A 25,269-nucleotide genomic window follows, 5' to 3' on the forward strand; every position below is an offset into this window, starting at 1 on the left:
TGTGCCTCTTTCAACCGACGAACGCTTAGGCGTCGGTCGGAGTTTGCAGAACAGTTTTTCGGTTCTGATTTTGCGTACATTATGCCGCCGGATCCTCCGACTACCCAATCTACCAAAAACGAAGATAAAGACCGACACTCATGTCCGCGGTTTCGGCCGAAACCACGGTAAAGCAAACCATGAGTGTCTCGGTTTCGCCGAAACCGAGAAAACTGATCAAAGTACAGCTGAACCTATTCTACAACTGAGGCCCCTGCTACAACTCTCGAATCGACCTCTGAAATTTTACCCACTACGGTGGTTGACTTATCAGACACCATCCCTTGGATGTCTCTACCCCAGCACGTGGTGCTGCTAGGCCTCCAGCAGCCATGTCCATTAAGGCCTTCGCCAGGGCTAAAGCAGCCAAGACTACTAAAACAGTGCCTGTTAAACTCCCCACATCCAGGCCCTCTTCTAGTTCTCAAATGCTTTCTTTGGCAGAAGATTTAATTTCTTTAATTAGAGGATCTCAATCTCACCCAGACAGGGCCTCTCAGCCCCAGAGAAGAGACCTAGGGCAGAGCCCCTGAGCCAGTGTCTTCTGATGTTTCTGCTGATGAATCAGACATAACTGACCAGCCAGAGGCTCCCTTCTCCAATTTTGAAGATTCTGATGCTGAAGAATCCATTCCAGCTGCTTCCCCACCAGAAGAATTCTCCTTTGGGAAAACTTGCATGCCATGCGAGAACAGTTCCAATGGCAGCAACAGGATTTTTCAGACTCCAGAAAAGACTTAGGACCTTTCTGCACCTCCCACAGCACAGGCCCTTAGCTATACCTCCTGTTCTCTGTGGTGGATGATGCTTTCAATGATGTTTGCTCCGCTCCAGATTCTTTACCCCAGCCCCTGCCAAACCAGACAGATTTTACAGGGTGCCAGATACTCATCACCACCTTTACAAGGCCCCACTTGCAGACCCAGAAACTATATCCCAGGGTCCCAAGGCAGTAGCCGACCACAGCTAAAACCCTATTCCTTCTGAAAGGGAAGCAAGGTCATTAGACAGATGGGGTAAAAGGTCTACACTTCAGCTACTCTCTCAGCTAGAGCTTTAAACTGTCAGTTTCACATGATACAATACCAAGAGTTTATGCTTGATCAGTTAACTAAAAACTAACCACTGATGAATCTCTTGATAAGAAATATGTATTAGAGATGGTAAATAACATACAACAGGTTAGCAACCATTCCTTAAAATGTGGCTATGATGCACTGGAGGCTTCATTTAGATCAGCCATGACAGGCACAGTGATAAGAAGGCATGCATGGCTAAAGGAACAAGCTTTACCGGATCATGTTAAAGCTAAGTTGCTAGATGCTCCTATGGACAAGACAAGTTTGTTTGGTACACCTGCCCAGCAGGTTATGAAGAAAATGGAAGAAAAGGCAAAATCTGTTCAAACTGTTAAAGATTTCTTGCAGGTTCAACCCCAAGGTTTAGCAGGAACTGGCCTGCCAAAAATTGGTCCTTTCCTGACTCCACAAAATTTCAAAGGGGCAGGAATAGACGTTCCAGAGGCAGAAACCAATCCAGAGGAGGTGCCTACAGAGGACGACAGTGGCAAGGTAACAACAGAGGCACAGACACAGCCACTGCCACTACATCAGCACAAACACAGTGACTTAATCCTAAATCCGCCTACCAGGGAACAAATAGCAGCTCCTCTAGGCGGAAAGTTAACCTTATTTTCAAAAAACTGGCACTACATAACAAAAGACAAGTGGATTTTACAAACCATAGATCAAGGTTACCGGTTTCACTTCCACACTTTACCAGTCAAAAGAGGAATGCCAAATCTACCTCCAAATCAAAAAACAGAGGCTCTACGCCAGATAATGGAGTTAGCAAACATGAGAGCTGTGGAAAGAGTGCCAACAGCAGAACAAGGAAAGGGTTCTATTCCAGACTATTCCTAGTTCCAAGAAAGGAAAAAGTTGGAGACCAATTCTCGACCTGTCCACCTTAAATACATACATCATTGTCCCAAAATTCAAAATGCTGACCCTACAGCAACTTCTTCCCATGCTGGGCAAGGAGTCTTGGCTGGTAACTCTAGATCTCAAGGAGGCTTACCTGCACGTCCCCATTCGACCAATCTGCAGAAGATACCTCAGATTTCTTGCAGGATCAGAGCACTATCAATTCTCAGCATTGCCCTTTGGCTTATCTACTGCCCAGAGTATTCACAAAATGCCTGGCATCAGTAATCGCCCATTGCAGACTACAGGGAATTCAAATTTACCCATACCTGGACGACTGCCTGCTACAAGGGGACAACAAAAGCAAGCTGACAACAGATTTACAAAGGGTCATTTACTTGCTACAAGGACTGGGATACACAGTCAATTTACAAAAGTCAAGGCTGATACCATCCCAAACAAGGACATTCTTGGGCTGAATTGGACACAGTACAACAAATGGCATTCCTGACTACAGAAAAACAAAAAGAACTTCCTCTTTACTTCTTGGCACTAACAAAACTGAACAAGTTAACAGCAAGAAAAGTTCTGCAGGCCTTGGGCTTCATGGCATCATGCATAATCCTGGTCCCATTTGCCAGACTACATATGAGGAAACTACAGTGTTACCTAAAGAATTTATGGTCCCAACACAGACACAGTCTAGAAACAGAAATCCCACTAATTCCATGCTTAAAACAGGAGTTCCTATGGTGGGCTCAGGCATGCCAGTCAAACCCAGGCCTACCCTTTCGCAGATGTCAACCAAGCCAGACCATCACAACAGACGCTTCAGACCTAGGATGGGGGGCCCACATGCTGGACAAATGCGTGCAAGGATTGTGGACACAGGATCAACTTCACCTGAACATCAATCTAAAAGAAATGCTGGCAGTAAAACTGGCAATCCAAAAGTTCAAACCATTTCTCAAAGAGGGCCAGTTGATGATAAGGACAGACAACACCACAGTCATGTGGTACATCAACAAACAGGGAGGCACTCATTCATACCCACTATGCAGAATGACCTTGGAGCTGTGGACCCTGGCACTCAGCTACAACATTCAGTTACAGGCAATATTTGTACCGGGAAAGACAATACTCTAGCAGACATATTAAGCAGAACCACTTCGGATGCCCACGAATGGAAGCTGCACCCGGACATCTTCAAGACCATCTCAAAGAAATGGGGAATGCCACAGATAGACCTATTCGCATCACCTCTCAATCACCAGCTCAAAAATTCTGCACAAGGACATTCCACCCACTAGCATGGAAAGTGGACTCACTCTCCTTCAACTGGAAAGGCCTAACAGCATATGCATTCCCACCTCTTCCTTTGATACACAAGGTACTACTAAAAATCAAGGAAGAACGTCCAAGGATAATCCTGATAGCTCCAAACTGGCCAAGACAACACTGGTACCCACTACTGAAGAGCATGTCTCGAACAATATGTGGCCAATACCCTGATGCCTTTGATGTTAACTCAGAACAACTACAGCATCATACATCCAAACCTAAAACGCTGCAACTGACTGCATGGAACATCACATAGCAGCAGCTAATCCAGAACTTTCCCAAAGAGTTAAAGACATTATTCTTGAAGCACGCAGACCTTCAACAAGAAGGAACTATGCTGGAAAATGGAAAAGGTTTGTCATTTGGAGTACGGAAAGAGGAAAAGATGTGTCAAACATAGATATGCCTAACATTCTGGAGTATCTGGCGAACTTCTTCATTCAGGCCTGTCCTACTCCTCCATCAAGATACATGCATCAGCTATTTCAGCAGAATACAGCTTTGATCCACCTGTTTTTTCGCACCCTTTGCTCAGGCAGTTCCTCAGAGGAATCAAGAATGTAAAACCTCCAAGGAAACAACCATTACCAGCTTGGGATTTAAATTTTGTGCTAGAAAAGTTGACACTATCACCCTTTGAACCAGCAGCAACAGCAGACCTACAACACCTGTCATGGAAAACTGCTTTCCTACTAGCAATTACTTCAGCAAGGAGGGTTTCAGAACTACAGGCCTTAATGGCAGTGCAACCCTTCCTAATCTTCCACCAAGATAGAGTGTCCATGAGGACTAATCCTACATTTATGCCCAAGGTGGTATCCAGAGTGTCTTTAAACCAGGCAATCCACCTACCTACCTTCTTTCCCAACCCACAAAACAGAGGGGAAAGAATACTGCATACCTTGGATGTACACAGACAGCTACGCTACTACTTGGACAGAACAAAAAATAGCAGAAAGACTGACCAACTTTTTGTAGCCTATGCAACAGGAAGGGAAGGAAAAGCTATTTCCAAACAGACAATCTCCAAATGGATAGGAAATTGCATACGATACTGTTACTCCTTCCATGGAAAACCAATTCCACAGAACATAAGACCTCATTCTACAAGGGCAACAGCCACTACCACAGCCTTCTTACGAGGAGTGGCAACCAAAGACATTATTGAGGCGGCTACTTGGACCTCCGTGCATACATTTGCCAAGCATTATAATTTGCCTCTATATTCCAGATCCCGAGCAGGGTTTGCCACTGCTGTACTGCAAGGGATCCTAAACACACCATAATCTACTTTTATCCTCCTCCCTAGTTGGCTATGGTATTCTACCCACTTGTTATGACTGCAGATGCATCCATGAAGGACATAGTACAGTTTTGTACCTACCATAAATGTAGATGTCCGAACTGGATAGCATCTGCAGTCAGGATTACCCTCCTCCTTCCCTCTGTGGTACTCCTAGGGTGTTTACCCTCCTAATAGCTAGCTGTTGGGGAGTCTTTTATGGTGTATTTGTTTGTATATATGTACATATATGCTTATTGTTGTGTTTACCTCTATCTATTTGGAAACATTGGCATCTATCCAAATTTTAGCCTGCAAGAGGGCTACTGGCATCTGGGGCAAGAAACACTGAGGAAAATGGCGTCGGCTGATGCTTTTATACCCGAAGACCAACAGAGATGACGTCGGGTGGAGTGCGACATCAGCCGAAGCCGGACCCGGACTTTGGAATCCGGCCGACTGCAGGGCTGCCTGACGACAGGACAACCCACTTGTTATGACTGCAGATGCTATCCAGTTCGGACATCTACATTTATGGTAGGTACAAAACTGTACTTTATATGTTAAAATGACTTCAGCTTCAAAGGCAAAAACTAAAGCATCTCTAAAGACAAATAAAACAAGTACAACAGCCCCTTGGACAGGCCTCCATGCCTAAAAAACAGATGCTCAAAATGGCCGAAGACCTAATTACTTTGATCAGGGGTTCCCATCCCCTTCCTGATAAGAGATCTAGGCAAGAGACTGAATTATGACTCTTCAGATCAGGTTTCCATTTCTTTTGATTCCTCTTCTGATCAGGAATACTCTCTTCCTCCCTATGAGGATTCTGATGCTGAAGAACCTATCCCTTCAGCCTCTCCTCCTGAGGATTATTCTTTTGGGGAAGCTCTGCATACCATGAGGGAGCATTTCCACTGGGACAGCCAAGGTTATTCAGAATCTAAGAAAAGGCTTGGAGACTTCTTTTACTACCTCAGCACAGGCCCCTTGCTATTCCACCTGTGCTAGACATTGTAGATGATGTATTTTCAGAGTCCATTCTGACTCCTGACTCTTTACCTCCAGCTCCTGTTAAGCCAGACTGATACTACAGGGTTCCTGATTCGCATAAATTTATTTAAGAACCCTGCTGCTGACCCAGAAACTATCTCTCAGGGTCCCAAAGGGGTCAAGGCTTCCACTGCAAAAAAACCCTACCCCCTCTGACAGGGATTCTAGGGCACTGGACAGATGGGGAAAAAAGATTTACACTTCTGCTACCTTGCCTATAAGGGTTTTAAATTGTCATTTTTATATGCTTAAATATCAGCAATATATTATGTCACTGCTTAAACAGAAAATGTTGATAAATTCTGAATGTGCAGAAAACAAAGAAATGCAGGATGTATTGCATGCAGCTGAACAAGTGGGAAAGCATACTTTGCAATGTGGTTTTGATTCTCTGGAGGGCCTCATGCAGGGCTGCTGTTATGGGTTCTGTCATTAGGAGGCATGGTTGGTTAAAGGAACAGAATCTGCCTGATCATGTTGAAGCAAAATTATTAGATGCTCCATTACAGCATGATACCTTGTTTGGTGTTAAAGCAGAAGAGGTGTTGAAGAAAATGGAGAACAAAGCTAAATCTATGCAAACAGTCAAGGATTTCTACAGGTACAGCCTCCAAGATTTAGCAGGCACTGGCCTTCAAAGAATTGGTCCTTTCCAGTGTCAGACGGGCCACAAAGTGGCAGATACAGATGCCCTAGAGGCAGATCCCAGCCCCAAGGCTCATACAGGTCTAAACAATGGGGTGCTTCTACCTCCAAAAGCGGAGAAGACAAATCACAGCCGTACAGGAAACAGTCCGAATGACTTCCCCCTGCCTGCGCCAAGCACTTACCTTCTAGCAGCACCTTTAGGGGGAAATCTAGCACTTTTTTCTCAAAAGTGGCACATAATAACCCAGGACAAATGGGTCTTGGATATAGTGTCACAAGGCTACAGGTTGCCCTTTCACACCCTGCCAAGGGCAAACGGTTTGCCAGACCTGCCAAAAAATCAATGGACAGAGGCACAAAAGCAAGTGTCATCCCTCATGGACATGAGGGCCATTCAGCAAGTACCACAGCAGGAGCAGGGACAAGGATTTTACTCGACTGTTCTTGGTGCCCAGAAAGGACAAAGCCTGGAGACCAATACTGGACCTATCTATTCTAAACACGTATCTGGATATTCCAAGATTCAAAATGTTGACTCTGCAGCAGCTTCTGCCCATGCTGGGCAAGAAGGCTTGGCTTGTGACTTTAGACCTAAAAGAGGCATACCTGCATGTCCCAATCAGACAATCATGCAGAAGGTACCTCAGATTCATAGCTGGCTCAATGCACTACCAATTCTCTGCACTGCCCTTTGGCTTATCTACTGCGCCCAGGGTCTTCACAAAATGCCTGGCTCCAGTAATTGCATTTTGCAGACAAAGAGGAATACAAATATATCCTTACTTGGATGACTGCCTTATTCAAGCAGAGAACAAAGACATTCTACTACAGCATCTGGCATTTGTAAAAAGACTACTAACATGCCTAGGGTACACAGTAAACGAGAAGAATTCAAAACTAGTACCATCTCAAGAGATAATATTCCTGGGTGCAAGCTTAAATACAACTGCCCAGATGACTTATCTCACGGCAGACAAACAAAGGCAACTGACTACTTATTTCAAAATGTTGGCAACAAAGACCCAGTTATCTGCAAGAAAAATTCTGCAGGCTTTGGGCTTCATGGCATCCTGCATTTTGCTAATTCCATATGCAAGACTGCATATAAGGAAACTTCAGTGGTATCTAAAAAATGTTTGGACTCAACATTGCCACAGCCTGGAAACAATAATTACCCTCATTCCCTTCCTGCAACAGGAGTTTCGATGGTGGGCAAAGGCCCGTCACCACAACAAGGGACAGCCATTCGCTTTACCCACAGCGAGGCAGATATTAACAGATGTATCAGGTTATGCCTGGGGGGCCCACATGGCAGGAAGATGTATTCAGGGCACATGGTCCGCAAGCGAAATGCGTCTACATATCAACCAAAAAGAGATGCTAGCTGTTCAGAATTCCCTGACAGCCTTCAAGGATCTAATTCATCTGGGACAACTACTGATAAAAACCGACAATACTACAGTCATGTGGTACATAAGCAGAGAGGCACTCATTCCTGCCCCTTATGCAGACTAGCCATGAATTTGTGGGACACAGCATTGACTTACCAAGTACATCTGCAGGCACAATTCCTGCCAGGAAAGATGAAATACTCTGGCAGACGAACTAAGCAGAAACCTCATAGATCCCCACGAGTGGAAATTGGATCCGCAAGTCTTCAGCATGATAACTAGGAATTGGGGATGCCCGGGCATAGATCTATTTGCCTCCCCTCACAACTGCCAACTGAAGAGGTTCTGTACAAGGACTTATCACAAGCAAGCATGGAAAGTGGATGCTCTATCTTTCAGCTGGAAAAACTTAACAGTATATGCCTTTCCTCCACTGCCTCTCCTCCCCATGGTACTCCTAAAAGTCCGACAAGAGAAGCCAAAAATGATACTGATTGCCCCAGACTGGCCTCGCCAGCACAGGTACCCAATCCTAAGGAACTTGTCTCAATACCCAGCCTGGACATTACCTCAACTTCCTCACTTACTGTCCCAACACAACAATCAGATCCTGCACAGCCAACTCAAGACCTTAAATCTGGCAGCATAGCGGATAATGTAGTCATTCAAAACACACCTCTCTCTAAAGCGGTGATGGATGTTATTTTGGAGGCTAGGAGGTCTAGTACCAGAAAATCTTATGCTGAAAAATGGAAGAGATTCTGTGCTTGGAACCAGGCACAAGGGATTAACACGACTGTACCAAATATTCCTCAGATTTTGCAATATTTAACTGAGATGCTGGACAAAGGCCTATCCTTTGAATCAGTTAAGATTCATGCCTCTGCCATTTCAGCTCATTACAATACAGAGCCACCTATTTTTTTCTCATCCTTTATTAAGGCAGTACCTCAGAGGAGCCAAAAACTTGAGGCTTCCAAGGAGATCACTAATTCCTGCATGGGACCTCAGTTATGTCTTGGAAAAACACACCCCGTCTCCTTTCGAGCCAGCCTCTTCAGCTGATAATTTTATCATGGAAAACCGCTCTGCTCCTAGCAGTAACCTCTGCAAGACGAGTCTCAAAGCTACGGGCACTCATGGCAGTGGAACCTTTTATCATTTTCCATCCAGATAGGGTTTCTCTGAGGACAAACCTGACATTTATGCCCAAGGTAGTGTCCAGTGTGGCCCTTAACCAAACTATTCATTTGCCTACCTTTTACCCATATCCACAGAATAAGGGTGAGAGACTTCTGCATTCTTTGGACATGCACAGATAGCTGCGCTTCTACTTGGACAGAACCAAAGCTTTCAGAAAGACTGAGCAATTACTAGTGGCATATGCTGCAGGATCTCAAGGAAAGGCCATCTCAAAGCAGACTATTTCAAAGTGGATAGGCCACTGCATTTGTTTCTGCTGTTCACAACATGGCAAATCAGTGCCTAAGGGCATTAGGCCACATTCAACCAGAGCAGCAGCCACTTCAGCAGCATTCCTCAGAGTACCAACCAAAGACATTTTAGAGGCTGCAACCTGGAGTTCAGTGCACACTTTTACAAAGCACTATCACTTACCACTCTACTCTAAATCCAGGGCAGGCTTTGCCACTGCAGTTCTGCAGGGCCTCATAGCCGCTCCTAATCCTATTTAGCTCCAGCCTCCCAACCTTAGCTTTGGGATTCAACCCAATTGTAATGACTGCAACAGTGAAACATGATGAACATAGTACAGTTGTGTACTTACCATAAATGTAGATGTTCGAGTGTATTCACTGTTGCAGTCCAGGTTACCCTCCCACCATCCCCCTTATCTTTGCTGGAACTTATCTGTACTTCTCTATTCTATACAACCTATGTGGTGTATTTGCTTGTAGACGAAGGAAAAATTTACCTTGGTCCATGCATGCTTTATTGACATATTTTTAGCCTTCCCTTTTGGGAGCACCTGACATCTGGGGCAAGAAAAACTGAAGAAAATGGCGTCTGCTGCATCTTTTATACCCCTGGCGCACTGACGTCAGGGAGGAGGTGTGACAGAAACCGACGCTGGACCTAGACTTTGGAATTCAGGCCAACTGCGGGTAGCCTGCCAGCAGGATAACCCAATTGTAATGACTGCAACAGTGAATACACTCAAACATCTACATTTATGGTAAGTACACAACTGTACTTTCTTTGTAATGCCACTGTTGTCCCATAATATTTTCTCCACTTTTTGATGACTGTCTTCACTGTGTTCCATGGTATATCCAATGCTGTGGAAAATGTTTTGTACCCTTTTCCTGACTGATGCCTTTCATCCCTTTGATGCTTTGTAAGCTGTCTGTGAACCATGGCTTTTGCTGCAGCAGGCAACTGAGTAAATGTCAGGAAAATCCTACTAGGACAGCTGAACTTTGAGGTTAACTAGAGTCTCTTTAATTGATGACCCAAGAAGACTGAATGCTGTAATTAAATCAAAAGGTGCTTCAACAAAGTATTAGTTTAAGGGTGTGCACACACATGCAACCAGCTTATTGTACGTATTTTATTTTTTATATTTATTCCCCTAACAGATTTGTTTGTTTTTCAATTGAATTGTACAGGTTATAGGTCACATTAAAGGTGGTTAAAGTTTTGAAATTATTTATTGTGGTCTCATTTTTTTATATCACAAAACCTGGCATTTTAACAGGGGTCTGTACACTTTATTTCCACTGTAGGTTTAGGGGGAAAAGAGTATTCTGCAACTTTAATTTGTGGAATTTTGAATTTTCATTAAATTTTATTTTTACTAACTGTGAAAGTATGAGCAATATTGTATCTGCAGTTCCCTCCTATGAGGAGAAATCATTGTTGGTGGCTTAGTTTCTTCCATTTCTCTGGTAAGCAAATGTGTATACGACTCTGTAGATATTGCATTCAGGGCTGTTGCTACTGGTACTGTGTTGAAATGGTTTGCCTGGCTGCTTTCTCAGAACTTCCCAAAATGTGTAACCAATGAGATTTTAAATTCTCCTTTGGGTAGATATTTAGTTTCTGAACCCTCTGAAGCAGATGTCATCAAAAGTGAGATGAGAGAACTAAACTGGTATGGGTTCATGTTGACCTTTTGAAGGCAGTTTCGGTGAACACATAACAAAGCCAGTTTGCTGCAACCACCTTCAGTGAACACAAATCAAAGCCAATTTGCTGAAACTGCCTTCAGTGAACATTGAAACATTTTTTTTTTGCTCTACACCCCCGTTGGGGTGTGTGAAGAGAAATCACTTGTTGAAGACATCAGATATCCTTGAAGTCAGGTCTTCCCTTGTGCTACAAAGTAGTCAGTCACAACAGACACCTCAGACTTTGCAGGGGAGGCAGTGTCAAGCTGGATAAAATGCAAGTTATCTAAGGCAAGAAAGACAGACACAAGCGCATAGACATAAAATAGATGTTTGCCCTTATCAAGGCACTCAACTCTCTGAATTACCTTTGGTCCCCAGGATCACTTCTAGTTGTTGCAATGTCACAGTGATGTGGTACATAAACAAGTGTGAACCACATTTTGCCCCCATGCAGACTAGCCATGTCAGCATGGGATATAGCTTGACAGCGTAATCTCACTCTACAGGCATCTTACATTCCATCAGAACAAAACTGTATGGCAGACATACTGATAAGGGCAAAGGCTGACAGACACTCATGAATGGAAACTAGAACAGGTGGTCTTCAAATATTTGATCCATCTGTGGGGAGTTTCTCAAGTAGACCTGTTTACCTCCTCTCTGAGCAATCAGCTGGCAAAATTATGCTCAAGGTCTCCAAGCTAGAAGCCTGGAAGACAGATCTCTCCTTCTCCTTGAACAGGAATGTTGCTGTGTGCCTTTTGTCCCTTTCCATGATATCCAGGGTACTCCTGAAGATTGAGAAACTTCCCCAAGATCATTGTGCTGACTACCTTCAGGCCCAGGTAACAGTGGTTCTGAAGTAGTCTTCATTTGGTCTTCAACCTGTGGATTCCCGGATCCGTCTCAGCCGCATATCCAACATCTGATCCAAGCTCAAAGCTCCTCCACTTACCCATAGTGCCCCATCTCCTTCCTCTCCATATCTCATTTACAGTCAGTAATGTCTGCTTCGTGATCTGAGCTCTCTGCATAGAAAGTTGTGGTAAGTGTGTTTTTTTTTTTTGGCGTTAAATATTCTCTTTTCTCTCTGTCTTCTCTACTTTCTAGCCCCCCCCCACGTTTCCGTCTGTTAAAAAAAAAAAAAAAAAAAAAAACTCTCTCCCTTTTCTTGCGTGTGTGATTTGAGTGTTTGTGAGTGTGCTGGGCCTGTGTGGAATATGTTTGACACTCCCAAGCCAAGTTTCAGAAAGTGTACATAGTGTGGCCATAAGCGCTCCCCAGCCAATGGCCACACTCTGTGCATAGTGTGCTTAGGGGCAGCTCATCTCCAGACCTCCTGTTCTAGTTCTATCTATGCTTGGTTTAACCCCCAAGCACTTAAGGGCAGGAGGGACAAATTTAATACTCAAGGGCTTTCTTCCGTCTTCAGGGACTCAAGTTCCTGCACCTCTGACTTCTGCTCCTGCCACCTCCCCGGCCTCTGTGACTCAAACTCCCGCCAAGAGGACTGGGGATGGGGACAAGTCTGCCAAAAAAGATAGGCTGAGGACACGATCCTGGATCGCTCCGCTCCGGCTGGCCCCCCCACTCCCAACAAATGTGAGGTAGACTCAGAGACCGGAGTCTCCTCAGCTCCGATGTTCATCGTGTATACAGCTGCAGTCATTACAGATGGGTTATCCTGCCGTCAGGCGGGTCGTCGGTCAGCCGAATTCCAAAGTCTAGGTCCGGCGTCGGTTGTCGTCGCTTCTTCCCTGACGTCAGTGCGACAGGGGTATAAAAGAGGCAGCCGACGGCATTTTCTTCAGTCTTTCTTGCCGCACGGTGCCAGAAGCAGAAGCAGTTCGCAAGTGCCGGTTGGCCAGCTCCTGAGATTTACGAACAGTATTTCAGCCGAAGTCTTCTTTAAAGCTAAGTACCCGTTGAAACTTTTCTTGCCTCAGACCGATGTCAGACAAAGTTAATAATTGCATTTCTTGTGGGAAGCAAATACCGCATAAGGATTTTCACTCTTTCTCTATTCCTTGCTTAGGGCCAGACCACGATGTCTCGGCCTGCTGTTTTTGTGCTAGGTTCAACAAGCGCGCTATTAAGCGCCGGGCGGAGTTCGCCCTTCATTATTTTGGCAAAAAATTTAATTATATCATGTCGTCGGATACACAGAAGCCAGTTTTAGGCAAAAGACGCAAAGACAAGGACCGACATCTGAGGTCTGCTGCGAGTACTGAGACCATGCTTAAGCCGACTACCGGTTCTCCGGTTCTCAGCGAGGCGCCTACGCAGCCCCTGACTACCGATGAAACTATTTTACCAGTGTCTTCAGTACCAGAAGTCGCAGGCTCCTCGGTCTCCATTCCCACGGCAGATACCGACGCCACTCTTGGCGAGGAAACCGAAGATTTAGTGAGGCCTGCCATTTCTGAAGGCGTCTTCAGGCCTACCACCTTCTCTATTAACTCCTTCACTAAATCTAAAGCTGCCATCAAAACTAAAAAACAGGGTCCTCAGACCTCCTCTCAAGGCCCCATGCCTAAATAACAGATGCTTAAAATGGCTGAGGATTTGATAACTCTCATCAGGGGTTCTCAACCCCCCTCTGACAAAAGACCCAAATTGGAGGAAGACTACCCTTCCTCAGACCATTCTGAGGATCAGGATTATGCCTATTCCCCTTTTGAAGACTCGGATGCTGAGGAGTCTATTCAATCGGTCTCCCCCCCTGAGGATTACTCTTTTGGGGAAACCCTGCATACATTGAGGGAGCACTTCCACTGGGAAGGCCATGATTCTCAGATTCCAAGAAAAGGCTCAGGGAATTTCTACTGCTTCCCCAGCATAGGCCCCTGGCTATCCCTCCTGTGTTAGATATTTTGGATGATGTGTACGCAGAAGCCAGTCTTAATCCAGATTCTTTGCCTCCAGCCCCTGTTAAACCAGACAGGTATTACCCGGGTTCCTGATTCTCACCAGTTCCTTTATAAAAGCCATACTGCTGACCCAGAAACAATTTCACAGGGTCCCAAGGGGATAAAGGCCTCTACTGCTAAAAACCCTTTACCTTCAGAGAGAGATTCCAGAGCATTAGAAAGGTGGGGGAAAAAGGTGTATACATCAGCCACTTTAACCATGAGAGCATTAAACTGTCAATTTCATATGTTAATGTACCAACAGTTTTTGTTATCTCAGCTGAAAAGCAAAATGACACAAACAGAACAACCAGATTTGAAAGAGTTGCAGGATTTGTTGCATGGAGCAGAGCAAGTGGGTAAACATACCTTGCAGTGTGGTTTTGATGCTTTAGAGGCCTCATGTAGAGCTGCTGTCACAGGGTCTGTCATACGTAGACATGCTTGGCTCAAAGAACAAACCTTACCAGATCATGTCAAAGCAAAGCTATTAGATGCACCACTTCAAAAAGATGTATTGTTCGGTGTTAAAGCTGAGGAGGTACTAAAGAAAATGGAGGAAAAAGCGAAATCTATGCAAACAGTTAAAGATTTCTTGCAGGTGCAACCTCCACGCTTCAGCAGAAACTGGCCTTCAAAAAATTGGTCCTTTCCAGCCACTGACAGATCTCAAAGAGGCAGATGCAGACGCCCAAGGGGTAGAGGGACAACCTCAAGGATCTTACAGAGCTAGACAGTGGCAAGCACCAACCCCAAGAGGTGGAGAAGATAGACCACAGTCATTTAGAAAACAGACACAATGACTTCCCCCTATGCCTGCCAAACAAAGCTATAATGGCAGCACCTTTGGGTGGAAAACTGGCATTATTTTCAAAAAACTGGCACATTGTTACAAAAGACAAATGGATTCTGGACATTATAGACAGAGGCTACAGGTTCCACTTTCACACCCTTCCAAAAATGAGAGGCTTGCCAAACCTGCCACAATCAGTGGGCAGAGGCATAAAGACAAATTTCCGTTCTCATGGATATGAAAGCAATTCAAGAGGTACCTGCAAAAGAGCAAGGTCAAGGTTTTTATTCCAGACTATTTCTGGTACCAAGGAAGGACAAAGACTGGAGACCCATCTTAGACCTATCCATCCTAAACACATATCTACAGGTACCAAAATTCAAGATGCTCACATTACAGCAGCTTCTTCCCATGCTGGGCAAGGAGTCTTGGCTGGTAACGTTGGACCTCAAGGAGGCATACCTGCATGTCCCTATCAGACAAGATTGCAGAAGATGCCTCCGATTTCTTGCAGGTTCAACCCATTACCAATTCTCTGCATTGCCCTTTGGCTTATCTACTGCGCCCAGAGTGTTTACGGAATGCCTGGCATCAGTAATTGCCTTCTGCAGACAACAAGGAATACAAATCTACACATATCTGGACAACTGCCTGATCCAAGCGGACAGCAAGGACATTCTATTGCAGCATCTGGCGTTTGTAATAAAACTGTTAAACTACCTGGGATACACAGTGAACAAAAATAAATCAAAACTAATACCTTCTCAACAGATAATTTTCCTGGGTGCCAGCTTAAATACAACCACCCAGATGGCCTACCTCACGCCAGACAAACAAGGGCAACTGTCTCAATACTTCAACAAAATGGCAACTTTAACCAGACTAACTGCAAGGAAAGTCCTGCAGGCTCTGGGATTCATGGCATTTTGCATCCTGGCATCTTGCATCCTACTGATACCATGTGCAAAGCTGCATATGAGGAAACTACAATAGTACCTAAAAAACTTATGGTCTCAACACAGCCACAGCTTGGAAACAATTATACCACTCATTCCATGCCTTCAAAAGGAATTTTTGTGGTGGGCTCAAGCATGCCAAAGAAACACAGGTCTCCCTTTCTGTTTACCTCAAGCAACTCAAATCATCACAACGGCCGCCTCAGACTACACCTGGGGAGCACACATGGCAGATCAGTGCATTCAGGGAAAATGGTCCCAAAAAGAGAAGCACCTACACATCAACCAAAAGGAGAAGCTAGCCGTGCAAAATGCTCTTATGACCTTCAAAGACCTACTGCATCCAGGCCAGCTATTGATAAGGACAGACAACACCACAGTCATGTGGTACATAAACAAACAGGGGGAACTCATTCATACCCCCTGTGCAGACAAGCCATGACCCTGTGGAACACAGCACTGGAATTACAAATTCAATTACAGGCACAATTCCTGCCAGGGAAGGAAAACACACTGGCAGACAACTTAAGCAGATATATGACAGACCCACACGAATGGAAGTTGCATCCTCAAGTCTTCTCAAAGATAACTCGGGCATGGGGACAGCCAGACATATATCTATTTGCTACCCACAGAAGTTACCAGTTGAAAAAATTCTGTTCAATGACCTATCATCCACAGGCCTGGAAAGTGGACGCACTCTCCTTCAATTGGACAACATTGATAGTTTATGCCTTCCCGCCTCTTCCTCTACTGACAAAAGTTCTATTAAAAGCCAGAGCAGAGAGGCCACAAATGATTCTCATTGCTCCAGACTGGCCACAACAGCACTGGTATACTCTCCTAAAGAGCCTGTCACACTCACCACCATGGATACTACCTCTAGTTCCTCTTCTGTTGTCCCAGCACAACTACAAAACCCTTCACAGCCAGCTCAAAACCTTAAATCTAGCTGCATGGAGAATACCTTAATTTCCCAACAGACTCTCCTCTCCAAGGAGGTGCAGGATGTCATCTTGGAGGCCAGAAGACCCTCTACTAGAAAAACCTACTCCCCCAAATGGAAACGATTTTGTTCCTGGAATCAAGAAAAGGGCCAGAATCCTTGGGTAATAAATATACCTCAAATTTTACAGTACCTAGCTGAGATGTTAAACAGTGGCCTTTCCTTCTCCTCCATCAAGATCCACGCTTCAGCCATTTCTACACAATACAATACAGATCCTCCTTTTATTCTCACATCCTCTATTAAGGCAGTTCCTCAGAGGGGCAAAAAATATAAAACCCCCACGGAAACCACCAGTCCCAGCTTGGGACCTCAACTTCATATTGGAAAAGCTGACCCTGCCTCCCTTTGAGCCGGCTTCTTCCACAGAGCTACAATACTGGTCGTGGAAAACAGCCTTCCTTCTGGCCATTACCTCAGCATGCAGAGTTTTGGAGCTACAGGCCCTCATGGCTGTGCAACCATTCATCATTTTCCATCAGGACAGAGTCTCCTTACGAACCAACCCTACCTTCATGCCAAAGGTAGTATCCAGTGTAGCTTTGAATCAGACTATTCATTTACCTACCTTTTATCCAAATCCACAGAACAAAGGAGAGAGACTACTACATTCCTTGGACATTCACAGACAACTTCGTTATTACTTGGACAGAACAAAGTCATTCAGGAAATCTGAGCAGCTCTTTGTGTCCTATGCTACAGGTGCTCAAGGAAAGGCTATTTCCAAACAGACAATTTCAAAATGGATAGCCCACTGCATACGCTTTTGTTATTCATTTCATGGAAAATCTGTGCCTGTATACATCAGATCCCACTCCACCAGGGCTACAGCTACCTCTGCAGCTTTCCTCAGGGGGGGTCCCTACCAAGGACATTTTGGAAGCAGCTACTTGGAGTTCAGTGCACACTTTCTCCAAGCACTACCACCTTCCACTATACTCAAAATCTAGAGCAGGCTTTGCCACAGCAGTCCTGCAGGGCATCCTAGCCCCTCCTAGTTCCACTTAGTACCTACCACCCTTACTTAGCTTTGGGATTCTACCCATCTGTAATGACTGCAGCTGTATGCACGATGAACATAGTACAGTTTTGTACCTACCATAAATGTAGATGTTAGAGTGCTCATACAGCTGCAGTCCAGGTTACCCTCCCTCCATCCCCTCTTAGGACAGGCCTTATGACAAACACCTTTATCATACAACCTGTTTGGGGTATTCTTATATGGTGTATTTGCTTGCAACTACTGTTTTTGATTATCTACATTGCATGTTTGCATAATAAGTTTTGCCTTCCTTCTGGGGGCACTTGACATCTGGGGCAAGAAAAACTGAAGAAAATGGCGTCCGCTGCCTCTTTTATACCCCTGTCGCACTGACGTCAGGGAAGAAGCGACGACAACCGATGCCGGACCTAGACTTTGGAATTCGGCCGACCGAGGACCCGCCTGACGGCAGGATAACCCATCTGTAATGACTGCAGCTGTATGAACACTCGAACATCTACATTTATGGTAAGTACAAAACTGTACTTTTTCTTCTGTTGTCCCTGGAGCTGGAGGAGCTCTGGATTCAGTTGCTGGCTCAGGCTTCTGCTCACTGCCCCTCCAGGCCGGTGTCTGTCACCACCTCCTCCTGCCCCACCTGGGGCCTTAGTGAAGTGGAGATGTACAGGATGATGTGGAAGTTCATCCGCACTCGGATACAAATGAGTCTTGCCTGCCCCCCTCTCCCTCCAGAGCGAGGAGCACACAGCCCTTTTTCACCCCAATTACTCCTCCTCCAATCCAAAAAATCTGAGGGGTCTATGTCGACATTACCTTGTACCTCAACTCTGGCTATGACCTTGAGTAGGTCAAATCTGATTGGCTCGGAGCCATAGCCTCAGTGTCAGATCCAAGGGGTTGGTGTCTGCTCAGAGTGTGTTAGAATGCAGCCTTCCTCTCAGCATCTCAGCGCCTGTAGGCTCGGAGCTGACTCCCCAGTCAGGTCAGAGCATGACTGCTCCTATAGTCCTTTCTCAGGAGGTCTGTTCCCCTTCGGCTTTTGATGTGGTGGAGAGGGTTCTATCAATTTCCTCAAGACTCTTGACCATGTCATCCTCCGATTTCACCCTGTCTCCCTCTGTTTCTGGTACGATCCTGGCCATTCTGCCATCTCGGGGGACAGCCTGCTGCCACTTTGCCTCAGGAAGCTTGTGCTTGGGAGCAGCAAGACGTTGGCGAGTCCTCCCCAGAGGTCCCCACTGAGGCGATCCCTTGCAAATGTACATGCAAAAGGAGGCACTTAGACTCCCCATCAGAATCTATCGGAATCTCTCACTGAAGACACTGATTTGGAGGAAGGCGAAGGTTCCCCCTGGTCACCCCCCCCCCTGAGGATATCTCCTTTGGAGACATCATGGAACTCCTCTGCCAGCGAGGGGGGTGGTCTGCCCAAAAACCTACCTTGGACGAATCTATGTTCCTCGAGGCATTTGGCGCAGGACCCTCGACTTCCTGGGTGTCCCCTCCCGCAGGTCCTTTAGTGGACCTGACATCTCTGGCGTGGAAGGAACCAGACACAGTGGAACCCATACCCAAACGCCCAGATAAAGTTTTGAGCCCCTCCTTCAGATAGGTCATACCCAAATGCCCAGATAAAGTTTTGAGCCCCGCCTTCAGATAGGTCACACTGGAATAAGGGGCCCCTGGTTGAGGGTATGGTGGTGGCAGCTGCCACTAGGAAAGAGCTCACTCAGGAGAGCTCTACAGTTCATCCTTCAGACAAAGAGTCAAGGGCGATGGACTGCTTCAGGAAGTGGGTGTACGCTTCAGCAACTTTTTCTGTACGAGTGCTGGATTAATGATCATGTGATTTCAGCTGCAGTGAGACCTAGTGAAGGAGATCGCGGAGTCGACCCCCTGAGTCCATGTCAGCAGAGGACAAGAAGAAATTCGTTCATACGGCCACTCTGAAGTCGGTCACAAACACTTCTATGTGTCTCCTCTCCCATGGTATTGAGGGTGCAGCTAGAGCAACTGGTACAGGCATTGCCATCAGGCGACATGCCTGGCTCTGTCAGTTTTCAGAACCTTTTAAGATGTCCTTCATCAATGCCCTGTATGACAGTTCCTCCCTGTTTGTAAAGTCGGTACGTGAGACTTTAGTTCAGAGTGATAAGGACGGGAAGACCTTCTGCCATCGCGATCCGCTTCCCCACCCCTCAACGATCCGTTTTCTAGGAATAAGTGAGGGCCCTAGAAGATGTGGTTCTAGAAATCTCAGACTTTTCCCGAGACACTCAGGACTCCCCTTCCCCCAGGGGCAGAGGAGGATATGATAGACATCGCCCTAGAGGCAGAGGGGGTTTGAGAAAGTATGGCTGTCGAACATTTCTTGGACAGACCTGCGCAGCAGCCCTGAAGGCTTGCCCGACTGCTCATCTCTAGAGGTAATCTGGGGCCGTCTATCACTACACCTAACGCAGTGGGAGTCCATCACAAAAGATCATTGGATGTTGCAAATTATATCCAGAGGCTATTCACTCCCATTCCTTGAGCCATCTCCACTTCCGAAACACCTCCCAGACGTTCCACCCACACACAGGGAGGATGCAGCACTAGAAATTGCAAAGCTGCTAGAAAAATGGGTCATCCAACATGTCCCCCAAGATCAGTCTGGATTAGGCATTTATTCCAGGTGCTTTTTACTGCCAAAGAAGACAAGGGACCTAAGACCAATTCTGGATCTATCCACCTTGAACCAGTCAGTGGCCAAGACGAAATTCTGGATGGTCACCCTTCAGTCTATCCTGTTCTTCCTGCAGGAGAACAAATGGATGTGCTCTATCGACCTCCATGATGCATACTATCATATCAAGATGGACAGATGCTCTCTGAGGTTTCTCTGCTTCCAGCTAGGAGCCAGTCATTATCAGTTCAGAGTGCTGCTGTTTGGTCTCACCACAGCCCCCAGGGTGTTTACCAAAGTGATATCAGTAGTAGCGGCTCACCTGAGACTCCAGGGCATTCAGGTATTTCCCTGTCTGGATGATTGGTTCCTCGTTGCCCCTTCCAGGCTTTAACTTTGTCAAGCAAGGGATTCTTTTCTTCTAGCCCAGAGGTTAGGCATTACCATCAGTCTCAACAAATCTTCTCTGACCCCTGTCCAAACATTAGACTTCATTGGGGCATGATTGGACACAGTTCAAACCAGAGTATTTCTTACTCCAGAGAGAATACGCAGTCTGAAGCTACATGTGCTTTGCATTCTTCAATCTCAGTCCCCGACAGTGGAAGTAGTATTAAGGGCGTTGGGGTTCATGAATGCCAGATCAGTCTCTTGCCCTTGGTGTGTCTTCACATGCGGATCCTTCAGTGCACACTTGCAGTACAATGGTCCCTATTAGATCTTTCGTTAAATCACCCTGTCCAAATCTCTGTGGTGTATAGAGACTCTCTTCAGTGGTTGATTCTTTCCTCGGGCCTGGTTTGGGGATGGCCCTTTCTCATACCTTTTCCCATGGTCACTACGGATGCCTCTCAGCTGAAGGCACTGCTCGGGAAGGACAGTTAAAGGCACATGGTTCCCCTATGAGACCAATCTGCATAATCAGTGTACTGGAGATGAGGGCGGTGCTCGGGTAGGCTCACCATGCCCATTTTCCTTCAGAATGATTGCTACCCAGACAGACAATATGTCAGTGGTCTTGGTACATCAGCAAACAGGGGGGAGCCAGATCTTATCCCTTGTGCCGTAAGGCCATGAGAGTTTCAGAATGGACAATCTCCAGTGGACATTTTCTGGTGGCAGCGCACATTCCGGGGAGGTCCAACATTCTAGCGGACAGGCTCAGCAGATCTTATTCTGATGCCTCACAAGTGGTCTCTGAATCCTTCAATAGCGGAACAGATCTCTCACAAGTGGAGTCAGCCTTGATGCGATCTGTTTGCCTCTCCTTCCAATGCGAAATTCAGAGAGTTCTTCGCTCTGAACCCCCCCTCGGGGGAAGCCCCCAGAGATGCTCTGATTCATGCCCCCCCTTCCCGGTCTTCTGTATGCTTATCTTCCTCTTCCCTTAATATTAAAATTTCTTCAGAAAGCTCCCAGGCTGGGGAGCTTAGTTGTCATCATTGCCCCATTCTGGCCTCGCCAAGTCTGGTTTCCCTGTCTGTGGCATCATCTGGTGGCTCCACCATAGACGTTGGATCTAGTTCTGGATTTCTCATCCCTCAGGGATTCCCCATCCTGACCTGGACAGTCTAAAGCTCATTGCTTAACTGCTCCAGTTCCCATGATAGTCAGGACTCCTGGATTATCCTCTCCCGTCAACAGAATTCTAGTGGTGGCTCATAACTCTTCCACCAGAAAAGTGTACTCCAGTAATTGGAAACATTTCTGTATATGGGCCTCTCAGGTTCATAGCTTCATAGGTGTGTAGTAGGTTAATGGCCCTAGAGTCTTTACAAGCCTAGCCCAAAAAAATTGCCCAGGCACAGTGCCACCCGATGTTAGTTCACAGTGCCCCTATCCAGTAGGGCAACTGGAGTGATCACTTGGGTGCACTTGGTTACCCATCCACTTGTCAAGATTTCTCTTGAAGAGGGCCAGTTAGGTGCTCTGAATGTGAAGCTTATTCCAGAGTATGGGCAGTTTTTGGGAGATGAACCTGTCCCTCCAGCATGTTCTGTTAATTGCATTAATGAAGTTGTGATCTCTAGACGATTGGCTCGGGGGGGGGGGGGGTTGGGAATTCTTTAGGTGTAGCATTTCAAGTAGGGCTGGGTCAAACATGGCTTTGTAAGTCAAGCAGAGCTCGCCTCTAAGTAGATTATAAGAGACTGAGAACAGCTGAAGTTGTCTGTCCATGGTGGACATGTGTTTAAGGCCTAGGATCTTTTGTGTCTTCTCCAGCTGTTGTAGGTGTCTGGCCAGGTACATGCCAAATGGGGTGTGGTCTAATGAGGGATGCATAGAGAGGGCTGATGACCTCTTTTTTTCTTGGATACGAAACCTTTGATGTGCCACATAGAAAGTCTTTTTGACCACCATGACAGTTTGGTGGTCGAAGGTGAGGTGGCTGTCGACCTGGCTGCCCAGATCTCTTATGCCCCGTTCAGTGGGCTTCCATCAACGTGGTAATTCATGGGAACAGAGTTTTTTTTCCAGAGGGGATGATGAGGCATTTTTTGGCGTTAAGCTTCAGGCCATGGTTCTGACACCAGTCATTGGTCTCAGAGAGGCCCTTTTTGTAGGATGTTTGCATTACTTGGGGAGTTGATAATGACTCCTAGCTTGCAGTCATCAGTGAACTTGGTCAGCCAGAGTCCTGTGGCCTGGAGGTCTGAGAAGTAGATGCCAAACAGGAGAGGGCCCAGGACCAAGCCCTGTGGGATTCCTCTCATGACTGGTTGACAGCCTGACTTGGAACCCCAACTTTCACTCGGTGGGTCCTCTCTGTGAGCCAATTTGCAACCCACCTAGTGATGTAAGGATTGATGCCCAGCGTGCGTTAGATCCTTTCACGGCTCCAGTTTCTGCTGTAATGGAATTTTTATTGGGAATTTTTCATCAAGGTGCTAGTTTTTCTACAGTCAAAGTTCAACTTGTGGCAATTTCTAATTATCATGTGGGGGAGAATATGGCTTCCTTAGCATCTTCAAAGCTTTGTAAGGCCTACCTCAAAGGTACCTTTCTTCAAACTCTGGTAAAGGACCCTACACCACCGTGGGATCTTACCCTAGTACTTCAAGTCTTAGTTTTGCTTTCTTTTGAACCTGCAGCTTCAGTAGATATGCAATTTCTATCCTGGAAGACTGCCTTTCTGGTTGCCATTACTTCCGTCAGGAGAGTTTTGGAACTTCAAGCTATCGATCAAAGCCCCTTATATGATTTTTCACAAGGACAGGATGTCTTTGCATACTAATCTATCTTTTCTACCTGAAGTAGCTTCAGAGGCCAACATTAATCAGGTAATCAACCTCCCGATCTTCTTTTAAAATTTTCAAAACAAGGGAGAATACAAATTGCATTTCCTAGATGTGCACAGACAGTTCTGTTTCTACTTGCACAGGACAAAAACCTTTCGTAAATCTGGCCAACTCTTTATTTGTTACTGCAGACCCTTTTTAGAGAAACCAATCTCTAAAGTTACTATTGCCCGTTGGATTTCTCAGTGCATCATTTGTATCGTATATCATTTAGCCAGGGGGATTTCCCTCCCAAGTCAGATGAAAGCACATTCCACCAGGTCTATGGCCATGTCAGCAGCTTTCTGGTTCAGAGTTTCATCAGATGATATTTGTTCTGTGGCCACTTGGTCCTCATCCCATAACTTTATCTCACATTATAAATTGGACATTGTATCCAGGAACAAGGCATCCTTTGGCTCTGCCATGTTCTGGAATATCCTTCCATGAGGGCTTTCCAGGTGTCAGGTAGCTGGGAACTCTGTCCCACAGTTTGAAGACCAAATGAAGACAACTACTACAGATAAGTTATGTACTCACCATAACGTTCCATCTGAGTAGTTGTTCTTCATTTGTCTTCAGCCATCCCTCCCTCCTTCCCCTGGCCTTGTGTGATCAGTTTTTACTTCCTACGTGTTTTAGAGGTGGTCACCGTAAGGTGCCTCTTATCCTTGTGTTGCTTTCTTGTATGGACAAGTCTCTTTTGGGTCGGGTGATTAGACAGCAAACTTGATCTGAAGAGAGGAAGGGAACTGGCATTATGGGTAAGGGAAGGAGCTTTGAGCTTGGCTCAGGTGCTGGATATGCAGCCGAGTCGGATCCAATATGGATCCGGAAACCCACAGGTTGAAGACTAATGAACAACAACTACTCAGCTGGAACGTCATGGTGAGTACACAACTTCTTTTTCTCCCTTCATTTGGAAGTGGCCAGAGGCAGTCATTGTAAACTTCCTCACGGAAAGGTGCTACTCGCACAAAAACACTCCAACCCCAGTCAACTTCATTGACTGCTTGTATAAGTCTTAATTATGTGTAGATATTGATAGTAAACCATGTTTTATTTTCCGAGCAATGTCTTCCCTCTCTCAGTTGTATTTTCCTGTGGTACTGGGTATTGGTGGGCCTTTTTGTCAAATGACAGACTGGTTGTGGTCTCTCCAAGTAGTATAAACAGGATCCAGTCTCAAGTTTTAGAATAGATGCTCTTGTCAGTCTCGCCTTATTCTCACTGATGGGTTCAGATCCAATGTATCAGATCCATCTCGGCCTTTCCAATAGCTCGTAGCCTTCAACAAAGCTTATGGGCCTCCTTCCCTACCCATAATGCAGTTCCCCAACTTTCCAGATCTTGTTTGCCATGCTGCAGAAGGATCTTCTAGCAAGCTCTGGGCTAAGTTATTTGATATTTCTTAGTCTTTGCTTACCTTTTTTCCACTTATCTATATTATAGTAATTACTATTAGTCTAGCGTATACTTAAAGTCCTTCCCTCTGTTAGAGCTAGTTGTTTCCTTGTCGGTTTTCCCCTTGCCATTAGCATCCGTTTAAATAGGAGGGTGTCTAATTTATACCCATTTAAGTTAGATGGTGTATATTTTTCTTAACTGTTTTTTCTGCTGGTAGTTTTGATATAATTTTACTTTCTCGTCCATTCCGGTTACTGTTCATTTAAGTTCGAGGGCAGTAAACAAAGTCCATTTAAGTTAGAAGACTTAACCCCCCCTTTTGTTGTTTAAAAGTGAAAAAAAAGGAAAAACTGCGTTTCTCCTTTAGCTGTTTGTTTCTCTTGTTTGTTAGCAGGAATGTCTCAAAAAGAAAGCAAACCCTTAGGATTTAAGAAGTGTGAGA

At 45.6% G+C, this 25,269-nt stretch overlaps 1 protein-coding gene across 1 annotated transcript in view; it reads left to right on the plus strand.

Moving 5' to 3' along the window:
- LOC122807566 (TM2 domain-containing protein 3-like) overlaps nucleotides 1-25,269 on the plus strand; it is a 588,231-nt gene that overhangs the window by 470,630 nt on the left and 92,332 nt on the right. The window lies entirely within an intron of this gene.

The sequence above is a fragment of the Protopterus annectens genome, chromosome 7.part1 (genome assembly GCF_019279795.1).
Source record: "Protopterus annectens isolate FY-2018-M chromosome 7.part1, PAN1.0, whole genome shotgun sequence".
NCBI lineage: Eukaryota > Metazoa > Chordata > Ceratodontiformes > Protopteridae > Protopterus > Protopterus annectens.